The 20,696-nt window shown below is 38.7% G+C and overlaps 1 pseudogene; it reads left to right on the top strand.

Moving 5' to 3' along the window:
- Nucleotides 1–16,906: 16,906 nt before the first annotated feature.
- On the top strand, nt 16,907–19,731 carry LOC148777639 (olfactory receptor 6C2-like; annotated as a pseudogene).
- The last annotated feature ends 965 nt before the right edge of the window (nt 19,732–20,696 follow it).

The following is a 20,696-nucleotide window of genomic DNA, read 5'->3' as shown; positions in this document are numbered from 1 at the left end:
AAAAATGAAAACACAACAACCCAAAACCTGTGGGACACTGTGAAAGCAGTGCTAAGGGGAAGATTCATAGCAATACAGGTTTACCTCAAGATACAAGAAAAAAGTCAAAGAAATAACCTGACTCTACACCTAAAGCAATTAGAAAAGGAAGAAATGAAGGACCCCAGGGTTAGTAGAAGGAAGGAAATCTTAAAAATTAGGGCAGAAATAAATGCAAAAGAAACAAAAGAGACCATAGCAAAAATCAACAAACCAAAAGTTGATTCTTTCAGAAGATAAATAAAATTTACAAACCATTAGCCAGACTCATCAAGAAACAAAGGGAGAAGAATCAAATCAACAAAATTAGAAATGAAAATGGAGAAATCCCAACAGACAACACAGAAATACAAAGGATCATAAGAGACTACTATCAGCAATTACATGCCAATAAAATGGACAACTTGGAAGAAATGGACAAATTCTTAGAAAAGTACAACTTTCCAAAACTGAACCAGGAAGAAATAGAAAATCTTAACAGACCCATCATAAGCACAGAATATCAAATTTTAAATGCTCACATGACAACTACACATTAGCACAAGGGAAACTGAATGATTTTAAAAGATATCAGAGTTATCCTAAACAACAGAAATAGAAAGTTACAAAAGCAAGTAAATGTTGGAATTATGATCAAGGGAACAATTGAAGATAATATCGCTAAATTTGATAACTTAGAATCTGAAGCAAGTAACAGTATGCTTGTCAATTTAAAAAAAGGAAAGAAGGGAAGGAATGAAGAAAGAAAGAAAATCTTCCTTGATAATACATTCACTTTTTCGTCATTTTCATTGAAAGTAAACAATTACTTCTACTGACTAAAGAACAAAAAAGACACAAAAAAACCTTTTAAAAATTTGAAAAATTGTGCCTGATATTAAATGAAAATCTAAGAAACGATTTATTTTTCACCGTAAAGTGGGCTTCGAAATAGCCAATATTCTTTTAAATTATTTCTATTGGCATGATTCTGCCTTTACCAATCCCATAAATATGCTTCAGTTATATTAAAATGTAGACAGAAGAAGACTAAATTAACCAATACATTACAGGTAGCAAAGAGTGGAGTCTGGATTTTAATTTCAAGTCATGTTTAACCTGCTACAGTACATTACCTATCAAGCAGCAATGTGGTTTTGGTGGGGCAGGGACAGGAAAAGACATTGTAATTGAAAAATAAATGAAAGTATTTGAAAGACACTGTAATTGAAAGTATACACACCAGCTAGTAGGAGAGATCTTTCCCTGGAATAATACACTCTTAAGTTATCAATTGGAGAAGGAAATGGCAACCCACTCTGGTGTTCTTGCCTGGAGAATCCCAGGGACGGGGGAGCCTAGTGGGTTTCCGTCTATGAGGTCACACAGAGTCGGACACGACTGAAGTGACTTAGCAGCAGCAAGTTATCAATATGCCTAATTATCTCTGCTAAAGTACTTTATTGATATCAAAGAAAAACTGCTGTCTAAACATTTCAGAATTTATGCAATAGACTTTACATAGCATGATCTGTTCTATTGCAGCATATTATGGAATCTATGTTTTGATAAGAAGGAACACAAGATAAAATTGGATATGTAAATATCCAAATATGTATAAATAACTCACACAGCTCACTATCTAAGAAATAAACAGCCCAATAAAAAAATGGGCAGAAGATCTAAATAGATATTAATCCAAAGAAGACATACAGGTGGCTAAAAGGCACATGGAAAGATGTTGAAAATCACTGATTACTAGAGAAATGCAAATCAAACTATGAAGTACCACCTCATACTAGTCAGTATGGCTATCATAAAAAAATCTACAAACAATAAATGCTGGAGAGGGTGTGGAGAGAAGAGAAAACTCCTACCTTGTTGATGGGAATGTAAGTTGATGCAGTCACTGAAAAATAATATGGACGTTTCTAAAATAATCTAAAAATAGAACTATTGTATGAATCAGCAATCCTACTTCTGGGAACATACCCAGAAGAAACTAAAATTTGGAAAGGCACATGCACCCCAAAATTCATTTCAACTCTATTACAAACAGCCCTTACACAGAAGCAAACTAAACGCTCATCCCCAAATGACTAGATAAAAAAAAGTACGGTACATATACACACAATGAAATATTATTCAAACATCAAAAAAGAATGAAATAATGCCATTTGCAGCAGCATGGATGGACCTAGGGATTATCATAATGAGTGAAGTAAGCCAGACAGAGAAAGACAAGAATCATGTGACATGACTCAAGTGGTAAAAATCCGCCTGCAACACAGGAGAGGAGACGCAGGTTTGATTTCCCAGTTCAGGAAGATGCCCTAGAGTTCACTTCAGTTCAGTTCAGTCGCTCAGTCGTGTCCGACTCTCCGCGACCCCATGAATCACAGCACGCCAGGCCTCCCTGTCCATCACCAACTCCCGGAGTTCACTCAAACTCATGTCCATCGAGTCGGTGATGCCATCCAGCCATCTCATTCTCTGTCGTCCCCTTCTCCTCCCGCCCCCAACCTTTCACAGCATCAGAGTCTTTTCCAGTGAGTCAACTCGTCGCATAGGTGGCCAAAGTATTGCAGTTTCAGCTTTAGCATCAGTTCCTCCAATGAACATCCAGGATTGATCTCCTTTAGAATGGACTGGTTGGATCTCCTTGCAGTCCAAGGGACTCTCAAGAGTCTTCTCCAACACCACAGTTCAAAAGCATCGATTCTTCGGAAATCATCTTTCTTCACAGTCCAAATCTCACATCCATACATGACCACGGGAAAAACCATTGCCTTGACTAGACGGACCTTGGTTGGCAAAGTAATGTCTCTGCTTTTTAATATACTATCAAGGTTGGTCATAACTTTCCTTCCAAGGAGCAAGCGTCTTTTAATTTCATGGCTGCAATCAGCATCTGCAGTGATTTTGGAGCCCAAAAAAACAAAGTCTGACACTGTTTCCACTGTTTTTCCATCTATTTCCCATGAAGTGATGGGACCAGATGCCATGATCTTTGTTTTCTGAATGTTGAGCTTCAAGCCAACCTTTTCACTCTCCTCTTTCACTTTCATCAAGAGGCTTTTGAGTTCCTCTTCACTTTCTGCCATAAGGGTGGTGTCATCTGCCTATCTGAGGTTATTGGTATTTCTCCCAGCAATCTTGATTCCAGCTTGTGCTTCCAGCCCAGCGCTCCTCATGATGTACTCTGCATATAAGTTAAATAAGCAAGGTGACAATATACAACCTTGACCTACACCTTTTCCTATTTGGAACCAGTCTGTTGTTCCATGTACTGTTCTGACTGTTGCTTCCTGACCTGCATACAGGTTTCTCAAGAGGCAGGTCAGGTGGTCTGGAATTCCCATCTCTTTCAGAATGTTCCACAGTTTATTGTGATCCACACAGTCAAAGGCTTTGGCATAGTCAATGAAGCAGAAATAGATGTTTTTCTGGAACTCTCTTACTTTCTCCATGATCCAGAGGATGTTGGCAATTTGTTCTCTGGTGCCTGTGCTTTTTCTAAAACCTACTTGAACATCTGGGAGTTCACGGTTTACATATTGCTGAAGCCTGGCTTGGAGAATTTTGAGCATGACTTTACTAGCGTGTGAGATGAGTGCAATTGTCCGGTAGTTTGAGCATTCTTTGGCATTGCCTTTCTTTGGATTTGGAATGAAGACTGACCTCTTCCAGTCCTGTGGCCAGCACTGAGTTTTCCAAATCTGCTGGCATATTGAGTGCAGCACTTTCACAGCATCATCTTTCAAGACTTGAAATAGCTCAACTGGAATTCCATCACCTCCACTAGCTTTGTTAGTAGTGATGCTTTCTAAGGCCCACTTGACTTCACATTCCAAGATGTCTGGCTCTAGGTCAGTGATCACATTATCGTGACTATCTTGGTCGTGAAGATCTTTTTTGTACAGTTCTTCTGTGTATTCCTGCCACCTCTTCTTAATATCTTCTGCTTCTGTTAGGTCCATAGCATTTCTGTCTTTTATCAAGCCCATCTTTGCATGAAATGTTCCCTTGGAATCTCTAATTTTCTTGAAGAGGTCTCTTGTTTTTTCTATTCTGTTGTTTTCCTCTATTTCTTTGCATTGATCACTGAGGAAGTCTTTCTTATCTCTCCTTGCTATTCTTTGGAACTCTGTATTCAGTTGCTTATATCTTTCCTTTTCTCCTTTGCTTTTCGTCTCTCTTCTTTTCACAGCTATTTGTAAGGCCTCCTCAGACAGCCATTTCGCTCTTTTGCATTTCTTTTCCATGGGGATGGTCTTGGTGCCTGTCTCCTGTACAATGTCACGAATCTCCGCCCAGACTTCATCAGGCACTCTATCAATCAGATCTAGTCCCTTAAATCTATTTCTCACTTCCACTGTATAATCATAAGGGATTTGATTGAGGTCATATCTGAATGGTCTAGTGGTTTTCCCTACTTTCTTCAATTTAAGTCTGAATTGGGCAATAAGGAGTTCATGATCTGAGCCACAGTCAGCTCCTGGTCTTGTTTTCGCTAACTGTATAAAGCTTCTCCATCTTTGGTTGCAAAGAATATAATCAATCTGATTTCGGTGTTGAACATCTGGTGATGTCCATGTGTAGAGTCTTCTCTTGTGTTGTTGGAAGAGGGTGTTTGCTATGACCAGTGCGTTCTCTTGACAAAACTCTGTTAGCCTTTGCCCTGCTTCATTCCGAGCTCCAAGGCCAAATTTGCCTGTTACTCCAGGTGTTTCTTGACTTCCTACTTTTGCATTCCAGTCCCCTAGAATGAAAAGGACATCTTTTTTGGGTGTTAGTTCTAAAAGGTCTTGTAGGTCTTCATAGAACCGTTCAACTTCGGCTTCTTCAGCATTACTGGTTGGGGCATAGGCCTGGATTACTGTAATATTGAATGGTTTGCCTTGGAAACGAACAGAAATCATTCTGTCGTTTTTAAGATTGCATCCATGTACTGTATTTCGGACTCTTTTGTTGACCATGATGGCTACTCCATTTCTTCTAAGGGATTCCTGCCCACAGTAGTAGATATAACGGTCATCCAAGTTAAATTCACCCATTCCAGTCCATTTTAATTCACTGATTCCTAGAATGTCTATGTTCACTCTTGCCATCTCCTGTTTGACCATTTCCAATTTGCCTTGATTCATGGACAGAACATTCCAGGTTCCTATGCAATATTGCTCTTTACAGCACCGGACCTTGCTTCTATCACTGGTCACATCCACAACTGGGTATTGGTTTTGCTTTTGCTCCATCCCTTTATTACTTCTATAGTTATCTCTCCACTGAGCTCCAGTAGCATACTGGGCACCTACCGACCTGGGGAATTCCTCATTCAGTATCCTATCATTTTGCCCTTTGTTACTGTTCATGGGGTTCTCAAGGCAAGTATACTGAAGTGGTTTGCCATTCCCTTCTCCAGTGGACCACATTCGTCTGTGGTCCATGTGATCAGATCGACTAGTTTCCTGTGATTATAATTTCAGTTTGTCTGCCCTCTGATGCCCCCTCGCAATACCTACCGTCTTATTTGGGTTTCTCTTACCTTGGTCGTGGAAAATCTCTTCACAGCTGCTCCATCAAAGTGCAGCCGCTGTATCTTACCTTGGACGAGGGGTATCTCCTCAAGATCGCCCCTCCTGACCTTGAATGCAGAGTAGCTCCTCTCGGCCGCCGGCCCTGGCCTCAGGCATAGGGTAGCTCCTCACGGCCACACCTCGTTGCGCCGCTGGGGCCGGCGTCTCTCGCGTTACTTCAGATAGGAATTCGCAAACCCCACATTATTTAGACATATAATTTTACTTATTATTTATATAAATAAAACCAATCAAATCTTTGTTTTTCATTTCATGTATATTAGCATATTCTTCTCCTCTTAGCTTAATACTCCAATGAATTAGCTACAGGCTGTTAATGGAAAAAGCAGCTCTCAGAGAACCATAGATGAATCTAAACCTTCCTTCCTTGATCTGGTCTTCATTTGGCCCTGTTTATTTTGTTAACATGCTCTTTCACTAATTTCTACTTTTTTCTGAAAAAATATATTGAACTTTCTTGTAGGTATCAGAGTAATTTCAAAATCAAGAACCAGATATTTGTTCTGCAACCAGTGCAGATTTGAAAATCCATAATTATCATTGATAAATTGTCATATATCAAAGTGTTGGTCAGAATTAGTACTCCTCAGGGAGTTAATTGGAGTTTCAGCTTTAGCATCAGTCCTTCCAATGAATACCCAGGATTGATCTCCTTTACAATGGACTGGTTGGATCTCCTTGCAGTCCAAGGGACTCTCAAGAGTCTTCAGCACCACAGTTCAAAAGCATCAATTCTTCGGCGATCAGCTTTCTTCACAGTCCAACTCTCACATCCATACATGACCACGGGAAAAACCATAGCTTTGACTAGACGGACCTTGGTTGGCAAAGTAATGTCTCTGCTTTTTAATATACTATCTAGGTTGGTCATAACTTTCCTTCCAAGGAGCAAGCGTCTTTTAATTTCATGGCTGCAATCAGCATCCGGGCGTTGGTGATGGACAGGGAGGCCTGGCGTGCTGTGATTCATGGGGTCGCAAAGAGTCGGACACGACTGAGCGACTGAACTGAACTGAACTGAGGGAGTTAATTTCTATGTTTTTCAAAATAGTATTAAAATATGTGATATCAATTCTCCAAGAAAAATATCCTCAACCTTTTAATGTTTGATTGACATCTACAGTTGCCAAGGTTCTCTTTGTCTAGAGCACTAGAATAATTATCATTCCCTCCAGATTCCCACACAGCAGTGTCTGGTGTAAACCATGAAGTACTGGAAATGTAAGTGCAAATACATATCTCAAGTTTCCTGTTCTTGCATTTACAGATTCATAAATAGATGAGAAATAATCAATGCTTTATTCAAAGAGAATTAATATCACCTTTAAATCACTGTTATTTATTTGTATATTATTTACAGGGTAGCAATACTTATTCTTAAATATTTAAAAGAAAAGTAAGACACTGCTTACCACCATTAGTAGACTATGTTGGTATTTTTTTTTCTCTCTAGTCTATGTAAATAAACATCAGCCATAACAGAGTAAAACATATTTATTGGAAAATAATATTTAATTTTGTAGACTGGAAAATAATATTAAATGAACTCTCATGTTAATTCCAATCAGAGAGTAAAGTGTGACTATATTAGCAATGTAATTTTCTTCTCTATCACATGAAACTGATATATGTCTTGAATAATAAAGATTTCTAGTAAACTTCTCTCTGTTACTAGAAAATTTATATCTGTTCAACCATATCCCACCATACCAACATCTATAAAGATTATCACAGCTGAGGTGACTAGCTAGTTTGGTACTTGGGAAATATCTGCCAGGTTCAAATTATTTAAAAGGAGTGAGTGCGTCTTTACAAGAAACCTAAGGGGATAGTGTCTCTAAGGGAAAGTAGAAAAAATGAAATAACACTCAAAAAGCCACACAAAACACCACTTATCCCTTGTCTTTATCATTTAATTAAAAATAAGCTTATTGTTTCAAGCATGCTGATATGAAGTATTATGAGACTCAGCACATTAAAAAATACTCATTTCAAAACAATCATGAATACTCTGCAAAACAGCAGATGTGCCAAGATACCAGGATAAATCCTCTTGAGGTTATGTTTTTTCCAAAATGTGAATTATCACTAGGAGATCAGCATGTTGCTACCTACCACAAACACTAATATTGTTTTCTAAAAAAAACCTCTATTCTATATTAAAAAATTAGAACTTCTGTATATTACTATGATTTGAGAATGGATATTTTATTTGGTGATATGAGGATGTGCACCTACATTCAAGTTTTTGAAATATTACTAATAATTACAATGTCCACCTTTTGTTGAAAATTTAGTATGCATGAAACACTGCTACTTGTTATATTTACATTATTTAAATTAGTCATCAATAGGCAAAGTACACATATTTATGACCTTTGCTCAAGAGAGTTCCAGAAAAACATATATTTCTGCTTCATTGACTATGCCAAAGCATTTGATTGTGTGGATCACAATAAACTGTGGAACATTCTGAAAGAGATGGGAATACCAGACCACCTGACCTGCCTCTTGAGAAACCTGTATGCAGGTCAGGAAGCAACAGTTAGAACTGGACATGGAACAACAGACTGGTCCCAAACAGGAAAAGGAGTGCGTCAGGTTGTATATTGTCACCCTGCTTATTTAACTTATATGCAGAGCACATCATGAGGAACACTGGGCTGGAAGAAGCACAAGCTGGAATCAAGATTGCTGGAAGAAATATCAATGACCTCAGATATGCAGATGACACCACCATATGGCAGAAAGTGAAGAGGAACTCAAAGGCCTCTTGATGAAAGTGAAAGAGGAGAGTGAAAAGGTTGGCTTGAAGCTCAACATTCAGAAAACAAAGATCATGGCATCTGGTCCCATCACTTCACAGGAAATAGATGGGGAAACAGTGGAAGCAGTGTCAGACTTTATTTTTGGGGGCTCCAAAATCACTGCAGATGCTGATTGCAACCAAGGAATTAAAAGACGCTTACTTCTTGGAAGGAAAGTCATGACCAACCTTGATAATATATTAAAAAGCAGAGACATTACTTTGCCAACCAAGGTCCGTCCAGTCAAGGTTATGATTTTTCCCGTGGTCATGTATGGATATGAGAATTGGACTGTGAAGAAAGCTGATCGCCGAAGAACTGATGCTTTTGAACTGTGGTGCTGGAGAAGACTCCTGAGAGTCCCTTGGACTGCAAGGAGGTCCAACAAGTCCATTCTAGAGGAGATCAATCCTGGGTATTCTTTGGAAGGACTGATGCTAAAGCTGAAACTCCAATACTTTGGCCACCTCATGCGACGAGTTGACTCACTGGAAAAGACTCTGATGCTGGGAAAGGTTGGGTGCGGGAGGAGACGGGGACAACAGAGAATGAGATGGCTGGATGGCATCACCGACTCTGTGGACATGAGTTTGAGTGAACTCCGGGAGTTGGTGATGGACAGGGAGGCCTGGCGTGCTGTGATTCATGGGGTCACAAAGAGTCGGACACGACTGAGTGACTGAACTGAACTGAATACCTAGGGAAATCATTTCACTAATTCATACTCATGACAAAGTTTAAAAACCAATCAGAATGATTGCAATCAGGTTCATGATTCCAAGGTGTAGCTTGCTACCCATTATAAAATACTTCCAACTATGTAAATGAGTGGTTAGTTGACAGGCAGACTATAGCTAGATATGATGATAGATAGGTAGGTAGGTCGACAAATAATCTAATGGCTTAAACCATACCCAGAATTTGAATGCTTAACTTTAAGTGAATATGATAAAAAGATTGACATTTTCATACCACTGTCAACCGAAAAAATATGCACATGAGAGTTGTGAATTAAGTTTTACTTGAGGCAAAATGAGGACAATAACTCTGCAGACAGTACTTCAGATAGCTCTGAGAAACAGCTCCAGAGAGTTAGGGATGAAGGTCATCATTATATGTGATTTTAGTGAAGGGTGAAACCTGCAACCAAGCACACATGTTGGGCAAGGCTTGCTGCTAGTCACAAGGAACAGATGTCACCAATAATGATTTTAGTTTGTCTAGATACAAGGAGAAGCCACTCCAGTACTCTTGCCTAGGAAATCCCATGGATGGAGGAGCCTGGTAGGCTGCAGTCCGTGGGGTTGCTAAGGGTCGGACAAGACTGAGAGACTTCACTTTCACTTTTCACTTTCACACATTGGAGAAGGAAATGGAAACCCACTCCAGTGTTCTTGCCTGGAGAATCCCAGGGATGGGGGAGCCTGGTGGGCTTCCATCTATGGGGTCACACAGAGTCGGACACGACTGAAGTGACTTAGCAGCAGCAGCAGCAGATACAAGGAGATGCAAAAAAAAAAAAAAAGGGCTCATAAAATCTTTTGAAAATATCTATCTGAAGGCCAGCATCCTATCATTTTTTTCCAGAGCACAGGGTTCTTCATTCCTGATCTCCACGCTGAAGTCCTTTAAGGGGTGCTGAAGGTCAGCAGCTGCAGTGGCTCATGATTTAATCCTTGCAGAGATTAATTGCAAATGCCAGTTTGTAGTTGTCATCATACATGCAAATATTTTGTCAAGAAAACGGGTTTTTCCCTTTTAAACAAAACTGGGATTTTTCAACCATATCATTATTTTATGTAAAGTTTAATGTATCATATTACAAGGAAAAAAACACTGAAATTGAATAAAAATCAAATGAAATTACAGTAGTATGCTGTGAATAAATGAACCACAGGAGTAAAAGCAAAGAAAGAAATAAAAATAATTTAGTGTGTGACTTTTTAAAATATCATGCTCTGATCATGGACCCTCTGTGGGGCAGTCTAAAGGGTAAAAGGATTACAAACATAGCTTTAACTTCATACAGTTTGTGTTTTATCATTGCTAGTACTGACTGAGTAATTCTGATTTCACCTTGTCTGAATTTTAGCATTGGGTAAACTAGTAAACATACTGATGTTGAGAACTAGGAATTTCACTGAAGGGATAAAAGGAGGAGGGGGGGACAATCAAATATGATGAGACAATAATTCAGTGGTGCTGAATTAAAATAAGAAGCAGCAGGGTAAACTAATGATTTCTTAACATGTTTTTTTCCTAGCTTTGTCTTTTGAAAGATTGGCAACACTACTATGCTCCCAACACTGAGTAGGAAATTCCAAGATGACACAGAAGACTTCTTGAAGATCAAATTTGCAAAGTAGTGAATGCTGGAAAAAAATCACCTTAGAAACAAAGAATCATAACACCTAAGAAAATAATTCATATTGACACCATTCAGTTCAGTTCAGTCGCTCAGTTGTGTCCGACTCTTTGCGACCCCATGAATCACAGCAGGCCAGGCCTCCCTGTCCATCACCAACTCCCGGAGTTCACTCAAACTCATGTCCATCGAGTCGGTGATGCCATCCAACCATCTCATTCTCTGTCGTCCCCTTCTCCTCCCACCCCCAATCCCTCCCAGCATCAGAGTCTTTTCCAGTGAGTCAACTCGTCGCATGAGGTGGCCAAAGTATTGGAGTTTCAGCTTTAGCATCAGTCCTTCCAATGAACACCCAGGATTGATCTCCTCTAGAATGGACTTGTTGGATCTCCTTGCAGTCCAAGGGACTCTCAGGAGTCTTCTCCAGCACCACAGTTCAAAAGCATCAATTCTTCAGTGATCAGCTTTCTTCAAAGTCCAACTCTCACATCCATACATGACCACGGGAAATATTCATAGCCTTGACTAGACGGACTTTGGTTGGCAAAGTAATGTCTCTGCTTTTAAATATGCTATCTAGGTTGGTCATAACTTTCCTTCCAAAGAGTAAGCGTCTTTTAATTTCATGGCTGCAATCAGCATCTGCAGTGATTTTGGAGCCCAAATAAATAAAGTCTGACACTGTTTCCTCATCTATTTCCCATGAAGTGATAGGACCAGATGCCATGATCTTCGTTTTCTGAATGTTGAACTTGAAGCCAAACTTTTCACTCTCCTCTTTCACTTTCATCAAGAGGCCTTTGAGTTCCTCTTCACTTTCTGCCATAAGAGTAGTTTCATCTGCCTATCTGAGGTTATTGATATTTCTCCCAGCAATCTTGATTCCAGCTTGTGCTTCTTCCAGCCCAGCGTTCCTCATGATGTACTCTGCATATAAGTTTAATAAGCAGGGTGACAATATACAACCTTGACGTACTCCTTTTCCTATTTGGAACCAGTCTGTTGTTCCATGTCCAGTTCTAACTGTTGCTTCCTGACTTGCATACAGGTTTTTCAAGAGGCAGGACAGGTGGTCTGGTATTCCCATTTCTTTCAGAATTTTCCACAGTTTATTGTGATCCACACAGTCAAAGGCTTTGGCACAGTCAATGAAGCAGAAATAGATGTTTTTCTGGAACGCTCTTGCTTTCTCCATGATCCAGCGGATGTTGGCAATTTGATCTCTGGTGCCTGTGCCTTTTCTAAAACCTGCTTGAACATCTGGCGAAAGACGCCGGCTCCGCGGCGCAACCGACCATGCACAGAAGCGTGGCCGAGAAGACCTACCCCACGCCCAAGGTCAGGGCGTGGCCGAGAGGAGCTGTCCCATGTCCAAGAGGTGGTGGCTGCGTGGGCACAGGAGGGCCGAGAGGAGCTACTCCACATTCAAGTTCAGGAGGGGTGGCCTTGAGGAGATACCCCCTCGTCCACGGTAAGGTACAGCAGCTGCACTTTGCTGGAGCGGCTGTGAAGAGATTTTCCACGACCAAGGTAAGAGAAACCCAAATAAGACGGTAGGTATTGGGAGGGGGCATTAGAGGGCAGACACACTGAAATCATAATCACAAAAAACTAGTTGATCTTATCATATGGACCATAGCCCTGTCTAACTCTGAAACTAAGCCATGCCGTGTGGGGCCACCCAAGATGGAAGGGTCATGGTGGAGAGGTCTGACAGAATGTGGTCCACTGGAGAAGGGAATGGCAAACCACTTCAGTATGCTTGCCTTGAGAACCCCATGAACAGTATCAAAAGGCAAAATGATAGGATACTGAATGAGGAATTCCCCAGGTCGGTAGGTGCCCAGTATGCTACTGGAGATCAGTGGAGAAATAACTCCAGAAAGAATGAAGGGATGGAGCAAAAGCAAAACCAATACCCAGTTGTGGATGTGACTGGTGATAGTGACATCATTACTAATATACATAATGGTATGGATAGTAGTGTGTATATGAATTTATAATGAAGAGGGGAAACTCTACAGAAGAATTATAATACCAAATTATTCACATATGAAGAATGAAAAAATTTTTAAATCAACAGTTCCAAACCTTATGGCACATGAAATCCTTTACATTTGTTTTCCACGATACCATGCTCACCTGCTGTTTGTCCCTTCTGCCTCACTATGGACTTGTTCTATATATTTTCTTTCGCTACTGCCTTATTTGGTTGACTTTGGCATGTTGGATGCAGATATTAATGTAAAGACAATAAATAATAAAATAATAGGAAGAAATTGTAAGCAAATATATGATAACATCAGAATCAGTAAAGCCATAATGGCAAAAGACTCAGAAACAATAAAACAAAAGGAAGCATATTTTACTACAATTCAACCAAATTTTCTGGATACCACCAGCACCGTAAGTCCTGGTTTGGCCAAAACGTTCAATTGTTTTTTTTCTGTGAGCTGACTCTACTAATGCTTAGTTAATTTAACATCATTCAAAGCAATTTTTTTTAGATTGTAATGTGACATCTATTATATCAGAGTGCACTTTTAAAAAACCATCAAAATTGGTGAATTTTTGTGAGGCATTTTAATACTGAAGATGGGAGAAAAAACCAACATTTTCAGCATATTATGCCTTATTATATCAAGAAAGGTAAAAATGAAACTGAAGCACACACACAAAAAGATTTGTGCAGTGTATGAAGAAGGTGCTGTGACTGATTGAATGTGTCAGGAGTGGTTTGCAGAGTTTTGTGCTGGAGATTTCTCACTGGATGACATTCCACAGTCAAGTAGCCCAGTGAAGTTGACAGCAGTCAAAGAAAGACAATAACGGAGAGTAATGAATGTTACACCAACAGGAGACAGCTGACCTACTCAAAACATCCAAATCAAGCACTGAAAATCATTTGCAACAGCTTGGTTATATTGAAGTAAAGTGAAAGTCATTCAGTCGTGTCCCACTCTTTGCGACCCCAGGGACTGTAGTCTGCCAGGCTCTTCAATCCATGGGGATTCTCCAGGCAAGAATACTGGAGTGGGTTGCCATTCCCTTCTCCAGGGGATCTTCCCAACCCAGGGATCAAACCCAGGTCTCCCGCAGTGTAGGTGGATTCTTTACCATCTGAGCCACTAGGGAAGTCCATATTGGTTATGTTAATCATTTTAATGTTTGGTTTGCACATAAGTTAAGTGAGAAAAACTTCTTGACCATATTTCCACATGCAATTATCTACTTAAAAATAAGGAAAATTAAAACAAATTGTGGCAGATGATGAAAAGTGGATACTGTACAATAATATGGAATGAAACAGATCATAGGACAAGCAAAATGAACTAACACCAACCACAGCAAAGTCCCATTTTCAAAGAAGGTGATGTTGTGTGTATGGTGAGATTGGAAGGGAGTCTTTCTATTATGAGATCCTTTTGAAAAACCAAACTATTAATTCCAACAAGTACTGCTCCCAATTTAGACCAACTTAAAAGCAGCACTCAGTGAAAAGCATCTGGAGTTAGTGAACAGAAAACCCATAATATTCCATCAAGATAATAGAAGACCACATGTTTCCTTGAATACCAGGCGAAAACTGTTTCAGCATGGCTGGGAATTTCTGATTCATCTGACATATTCCCTGGACATTGCACCTTCAGATCTCGATTTATTTCAATCTTTACACAACCCTCTTAATGGAAAAAATTCCAATTCCCTGGAAGACTGTAAAAGGCACCTTGAACAACACTTTCCTCGAAAGTATCAAAAGTTTTGGCAAGATAGAATTATGAAGTTACTTGAAAAATTGCAGAAAGTAGTGAAACGAAACAGTGAATATGTTGTTCAATGAAGTTCTTAGTGAAAATGAAAAATGTGTCTTTTATTTTTGCTTAAAAACTGAATAAACTTCTTGGACGACACAATACTATTAAATGTTAAATAACAGTGAAATAGGATTTGCAACATAAGACTTGCAAAAACTGATATCCTTGAATATATACAGATATCTTAGAAAAGCATAAGACATCACTTTAATTCAAAAACAGTGAAAGGACCATAACAGTCTGTTCATAAACAAAGCATAAATGATCAATAAATACTTGAAAACTACGATTATTAGCAAATAAAAATGTGAATTAACATGAAAACGTTTGATCTGAATCATCATTGTGCAACGATTTAGTACCACAAAGATACCTCCTTACCTTAGTGTTATTCATGCACCTCCCATCTCATAGGACTGTCCCAGTTCCTAGGTGTATTTGTTAGCTATTGTTTTGCTTTTCTATATTATCATATTTTACATTCATTAGTGATTTTTAAACATGGTCACCAAGGACACTTTTTTCTAACTTAGTTTATCTTACCTGTTACAGGTTGACCACATCAAGAAAGAATCCTTAATAATATCTTTAGTGATACTTTTCAGGGAACCACTCTGTGCTAAAATTGTTGAACCAGAACATCAACTGCACAAGAATCAAAAAAAAGTTTCTGATTTTCTTTCGCCTTTTTACTAGTCTTTCCTTCTATCTCACTCTTCAGATTATATGGAAATAGTTCATTTTTGAATTTAGACTGATATTGTCATTCATAGTAAATGCTACACATATGGATATAAAAATTGATGCTGCCTGTTTATGCATTTCCATTGCTGTCTTTGAGTGCAAGTGAGAAAGAATCACTAGACTATATCTATGTCACTACTAACAATTCTTGTTTAATTGTGAGACTATGTGGGAAGAAAACAAAAACCGAAGCCTGAATGACAAACTAAAATGTAAGTATGTATATATTTCTCAAATCAATGTTTTTCTATTCGGAAACTTGAAAAACTAATTAAAATAGTTCCTATCAATTTCCTAAGGATACATACAAACATTTATATATAAACATATGCTTATATGTAAGCTATATATAACGTGTGCTTTTTTTTAATTTGGATAGTTCACAGGATGTGAGAAATTCATTTCATTTCTTGAATGTCATCATGGATGTCTCTGGGCCTGTGGCGAATGAAGAAGTCTCTAGGCCTAGCTCATAAATTGGTTAAGATGGGAACAATAGATGTTATATTATACATAAACACACACACACATAAACACAACCTCGAATATATAAGTAAATCTTATATAGAAGTGGTGTGCTTGTATATAACATACAGGTAAGCAATTTTTTGATGCATTCTTATAATCTCTTTTAATTAGTGTGGTATGCTTTGAACAGTTATAGGCAGTGTATCATCATTTATATTTGGACTTTGACCTGTCATTTTGTTACTTGATATTATATATCCCATTGCTGTTTATTCTTTTGTTTTTCTTTTCCTGCATTCAACTGAATAATTTTATTGTTCAATTTTATGTAATTTATACAATGTGCTTTTTACTGTATCACCTCTTACAAGTTTATGCACGGTCTGTGAATGATAATCTACACAGTGAACATTTCACAAATAACTTAGAAACAATATTTTACCACTGGGGGTAGAATGTAAAAAGAAACTTTTTTGCCTTTCTATTTCTCATGACAGTTATTGTTTATATCTTGACTATTTACTTTGACAATCACATCAGATAATACTATGATTTTTGCTCTCAGCAACTGTATGAAAAGATTTGTATCATACAGGCTTTTTCCTGTTTTTCAGTGTTTGATAGAAATATACAATTAAACCATCTGAGGCTGCAGTTCTCTTTGTTGGATGATTTATGTACCTGTTTACTTTATTATTAGATATAGGGATATAGAGGTTAGATATTTCATCTTGAATTAGCTTTGGTAGACTGTATCTTTCATAGTATTGATTCATTCAAGTTGTCAAATCTACTTTGTAGAGACATATTTTTCTGTTTTTCTATCTGCATAATCTGCAATGATGTCATACCTCACATTGCTGATAAATTTCACCTTTTCTCTTTTTTTCCAGACCAGCCACAATAGCATTTTATCAATGTTAGACAATCCTCTCCAAGAATCAGCTTTTGATTATACTCATCTTCTCTCTTGTTTCTCTTTTCCATTTCATTGATTTTTTTTTTTTTTTTTGCTTATTATTCTTTTCATCTGTTTGGGTAACTTTTCTTTGACTTTTTACATGCAGATCATCTAAAACATGAAAGCTGGTAATGAGAAATCACACAGTCATAACATTAATCGTGGAATTACAGCTGCTAGTCCCAATTTTTCCCTTTTTATTTCTTACGTATGTGATGAGTGTTACTGGAAATCTGACCATTATCACTCTCACATTCATGGATTCTCATCTTAAAACACCTATGTATTTTTTCTTCAAAAACTTCACCTTCTTAGAAGTCTCATTCACAACAGTGTGTATTCCCAGATTCCTGTACAGCATATCAAGTGAGGACAATACCATTACTTATAACACCTGAAGAAGTGAAGTGAAATGTGTTCAGTCGTGTCCGACGGTTTGAGACTCCATGGACTGTAGCCAGCCAGGCTCCTCTGTCCATGGAGTTCTCCAGGCAAGAATACTGGTGTGGGTTGCCATTCCCTTCTCCGGGGGATCTTTCCAACCCAGGAATCGAACCTGGGTCTCTTGCATTGCAGGCAGATGCTTTATCATCTGAGCCATCAGGGGCTTAACGCCTGTGCTGGTCAAATATTTTTTGTTGGACTCTTTTGGAGTCACAGCGTTTTTTCCTCTGGCAGTCATGTCCTATGACCACTATGTGGCCATCTATAAACCCCTTCATGAACAGTAGAGTCTGCATCATCTTTGTGCTTTGCTGTTGGATCTCTGTGTTGATGATTGTCATCACACCACTCAGTATGGGCCTCCAGCTAGAATTCTGATTCCAGTGCCATTCATCATTTTGACTGTAATTTAAGTCTTCTCCTAAAGACCTCATGCTCAGATACATGGTTCATAGAACAGATGATTATAACCTGTGCAGTGGTGACATTAATCATCACACTGATAGGTGCATTTATCATTATATTGATAGGTGTTTTTCTTTCATATATATATACATATGTATATATATACAGACACACACACACATATATATATATGTTCATTCAGTTTCGCAGTCATGTCTGACTCTTTGCAACCCCATGAACCATAGCAGGCCAGGCTTCCCTGTCCATCACCAACTCCCAGAGTTTATCCAAACTCATGTCCATTGATTCGGTGATGCCATCCAACCATCTTATCCTCTGTCGTCCGCTTCTCCTCCTGCCCTCAATCTTTCCCAGCATCAGGGTCTTTTCAAATGAGTCAGCTCTTCGCATCAGGTGGCCAAAGTATTGGAGTTTCAGCTTCATTATCATTCCTTCCAATGAACACCCAGGACTGATCTCCTTTAGGATGGACTGGTTGGATCTCCTTGCCATCCAAGAGACTCTCAAGAGTCTTCTTCAACACCACCGTTCAAAAGCATCAATTCTTCAGCACTCAGCCTTCTTCACAGTCCAACTTTCACATCCATACATGACCACTAGAAAAACCATAGCCTTGACTGGACGGACCTTTGTTGACAAAGTAATGTCTCTGCTTTTCAATATGCTACCTATGTTGGTCATAACTTTCCTTCCAAGGAGTAAGCGTCTTTTAATTTCATGGCTGCAATCACTATCCGCAGTGATTTTGGAGCCCAAAGAAATAATTCAGCCACTGTTTCCACTGTTTCCCCATCTACTTGTCATGAAGTGAAGGGACCGGATGGCATGATCTTAGTTTTCTGAATGTTGAGCTTTAAGCCAACTTTTCACTCTCCTCTTTCACTTTCAAGAGTCTCTTTAGTTCTTCACTTTCTGCCATAAGGATGGTGTCATCAGCATATCTGAGGTTATTGATATTTCTCCCAGCAATCTTCATTCCAGCTTGTGCCTTATGTGTATCTCCCTACAAACATCCCTGAAAAAGGACATTTAGTTACAACTCTCAAAAGTTTATACCTATAATTCAAAGTCAGCTCATAGGAGTATACACCCTATGCCTACTGATTTCTAAGTATGGCCAACTGTATGAAATGCCCATCATTTGGCTAAATTCTTTCATGTGCTATAAATGTAAGACTTTGTCCCTGAAGTTAACAGTGTCTCTCAGGTGCTAGTTTGCTGAGTCATCACAAGTGCAGTCTGCCCTGGATTCACCTAAAGGTAACCTTTCATTTTTTAAAACCAAATTTTCATATAAAAACATATAAAAATTCTATTTTTATAATTAAATAGAATTGCCATAGGTTGTATGTAAATGGTAGATTACAAGTTTTTACAGATTTAGTTATGTACGTGTGGTTGAGGGGAAAAAGCCTCTGACACTACTTTTATAACATAATTAATGCTGGTAATTACTATACCATTTTTTTTCCTTTTTATGTTCATATTTTTATATTATCCATGAGTTATTTAAAGAAAGTGGATAAAGGCTTGTTATGCCAATTTAATTGCCTTCAGTTCAGTTCAGTTCAGTCGCTCAGTTGTGTCCGACTCTTTGCAACCCCATGAATCACAACACGCCAGGCCTGCCTGTCCATCACCAACTCCCGGAGTTCACTCAAACTCATGTCCATCGAGTTGGTGATGCCATCCAGCCATCTCATTCTCTGTCGTCCCCGTCTCCTCCCACCCCCAATTCTTCCTAGCATCAGACTCTTTTCCAGTGAGTCAACTCGACAAATGAGGTGGCCAAAGTATTGGAGTTTCAGCTTTAGCATCAGTTGCCTTAGACACTGAAAAAACCAAACATTTTATCATTTGACTTTTATTATCCTGCACCATCACAGTGTGTCTAATGCTATTGTTGCATTTTCTTGACCTCAAAGGCACTATTCTCACTGCTACCTTGTGGAAAGTTGATTGCCAAAACATATTAACATTCCTTAGTGACTTTTATTTTTTTTGTTTGTTTCTTTTTTCCTTAGTGACTTTTAAACGTGGGTCTCCAAGGACTCTTTTGTTTGTTGATTCTATTGACTCATTATAGGTGGGATACATGAATTAACTATCCATAACATTTGGTGCCAAATACATTTTCCTGACAAACAAGCTTATCAGATGAACTACTCCTAATCAATTGTTCTCCCATGTTATATCTTTAGTCCATTAGAAAAAAATCCCTTTATTTGAGCTATAAAGAGAAGAACATATTCCCAGTGTAAAATGGCACAGGACCTCTCACAGAGGAGCTCTGTATGATATGGAGGGCTCTGGGCATTTTCAGGGGTTTCCTAGCTGAATGCGATTCCCTGAGAAAACAGCATTCACATGGCTCCTCTAGCATATTCTGTTCAGCATGTGTATCATTATGAGTATCTTCAAATAAACTGTCAACAGGTGCTATGAAATAACTTAATGGTGACAGGGTAAGTATGAAAGTGTTTGCTACTTCAGTTATTTACATACTATGCGTGCATGTTTTCTGGCAGAAGGTGGGAGGTGGATGGGGAATGTCGTGATAGATTTCTCTCTTTAAGCAAAGTGTCAGACATTTTTAATTGATTTTTTAAATTTTTATTGGAGTATAGATTTACACTGTCATGTTAGTTTCAAGTGTACAGCAAAGTGAATCAGTCACTGTGCTCATTGTGCTCAGTGGCTCAGTCATGCTCAACACTTCCGAAACCCCATGGACTATAGCCTGCCAGACTCCTCTACATGGGATTTTTCAGGCAAGAACACTGGAGTGGGTTGGCATTTCCTCCTGCAGGTGATCTTCCTGACCAGTGTGATCAAATCCATGTCTCCTGAATCGCCTACATTGATAGATTCTTAATCACTGAGCAGTCTGGGAAGCCCTGAATCAGTTATACATATACACATATCCACTTTTTTTTAGATTCCTTTCCTATTTATGCCATTACAGAGTATTGAGTAGCGTTCCCTGTGCTATTGTAACTATGTAAAGTGGTGAATGTTAATTAGACTTATTATGATGATTATTTTACAATG

The sequence above is a fragment of the Moschus berezovskii genome, chromosome 6 (genome assembly GCF_049115385.1).
Source record: "Moschus berezovskii isolate FMDL1 chromosome 6, NW_MosBer_1.0, whole genome shotgun sequence".
Lineage (NCBI taxonomy): Eukaryota > Metazoa > Chordata > Mammalia > Artiodactyla > Moschidae > Moschus > Moschus berezovskii.
Note: the sequence above shows the minus strand (reverse complement) of the source record. Positions and strands in the feature narration are given on the sequence as shown.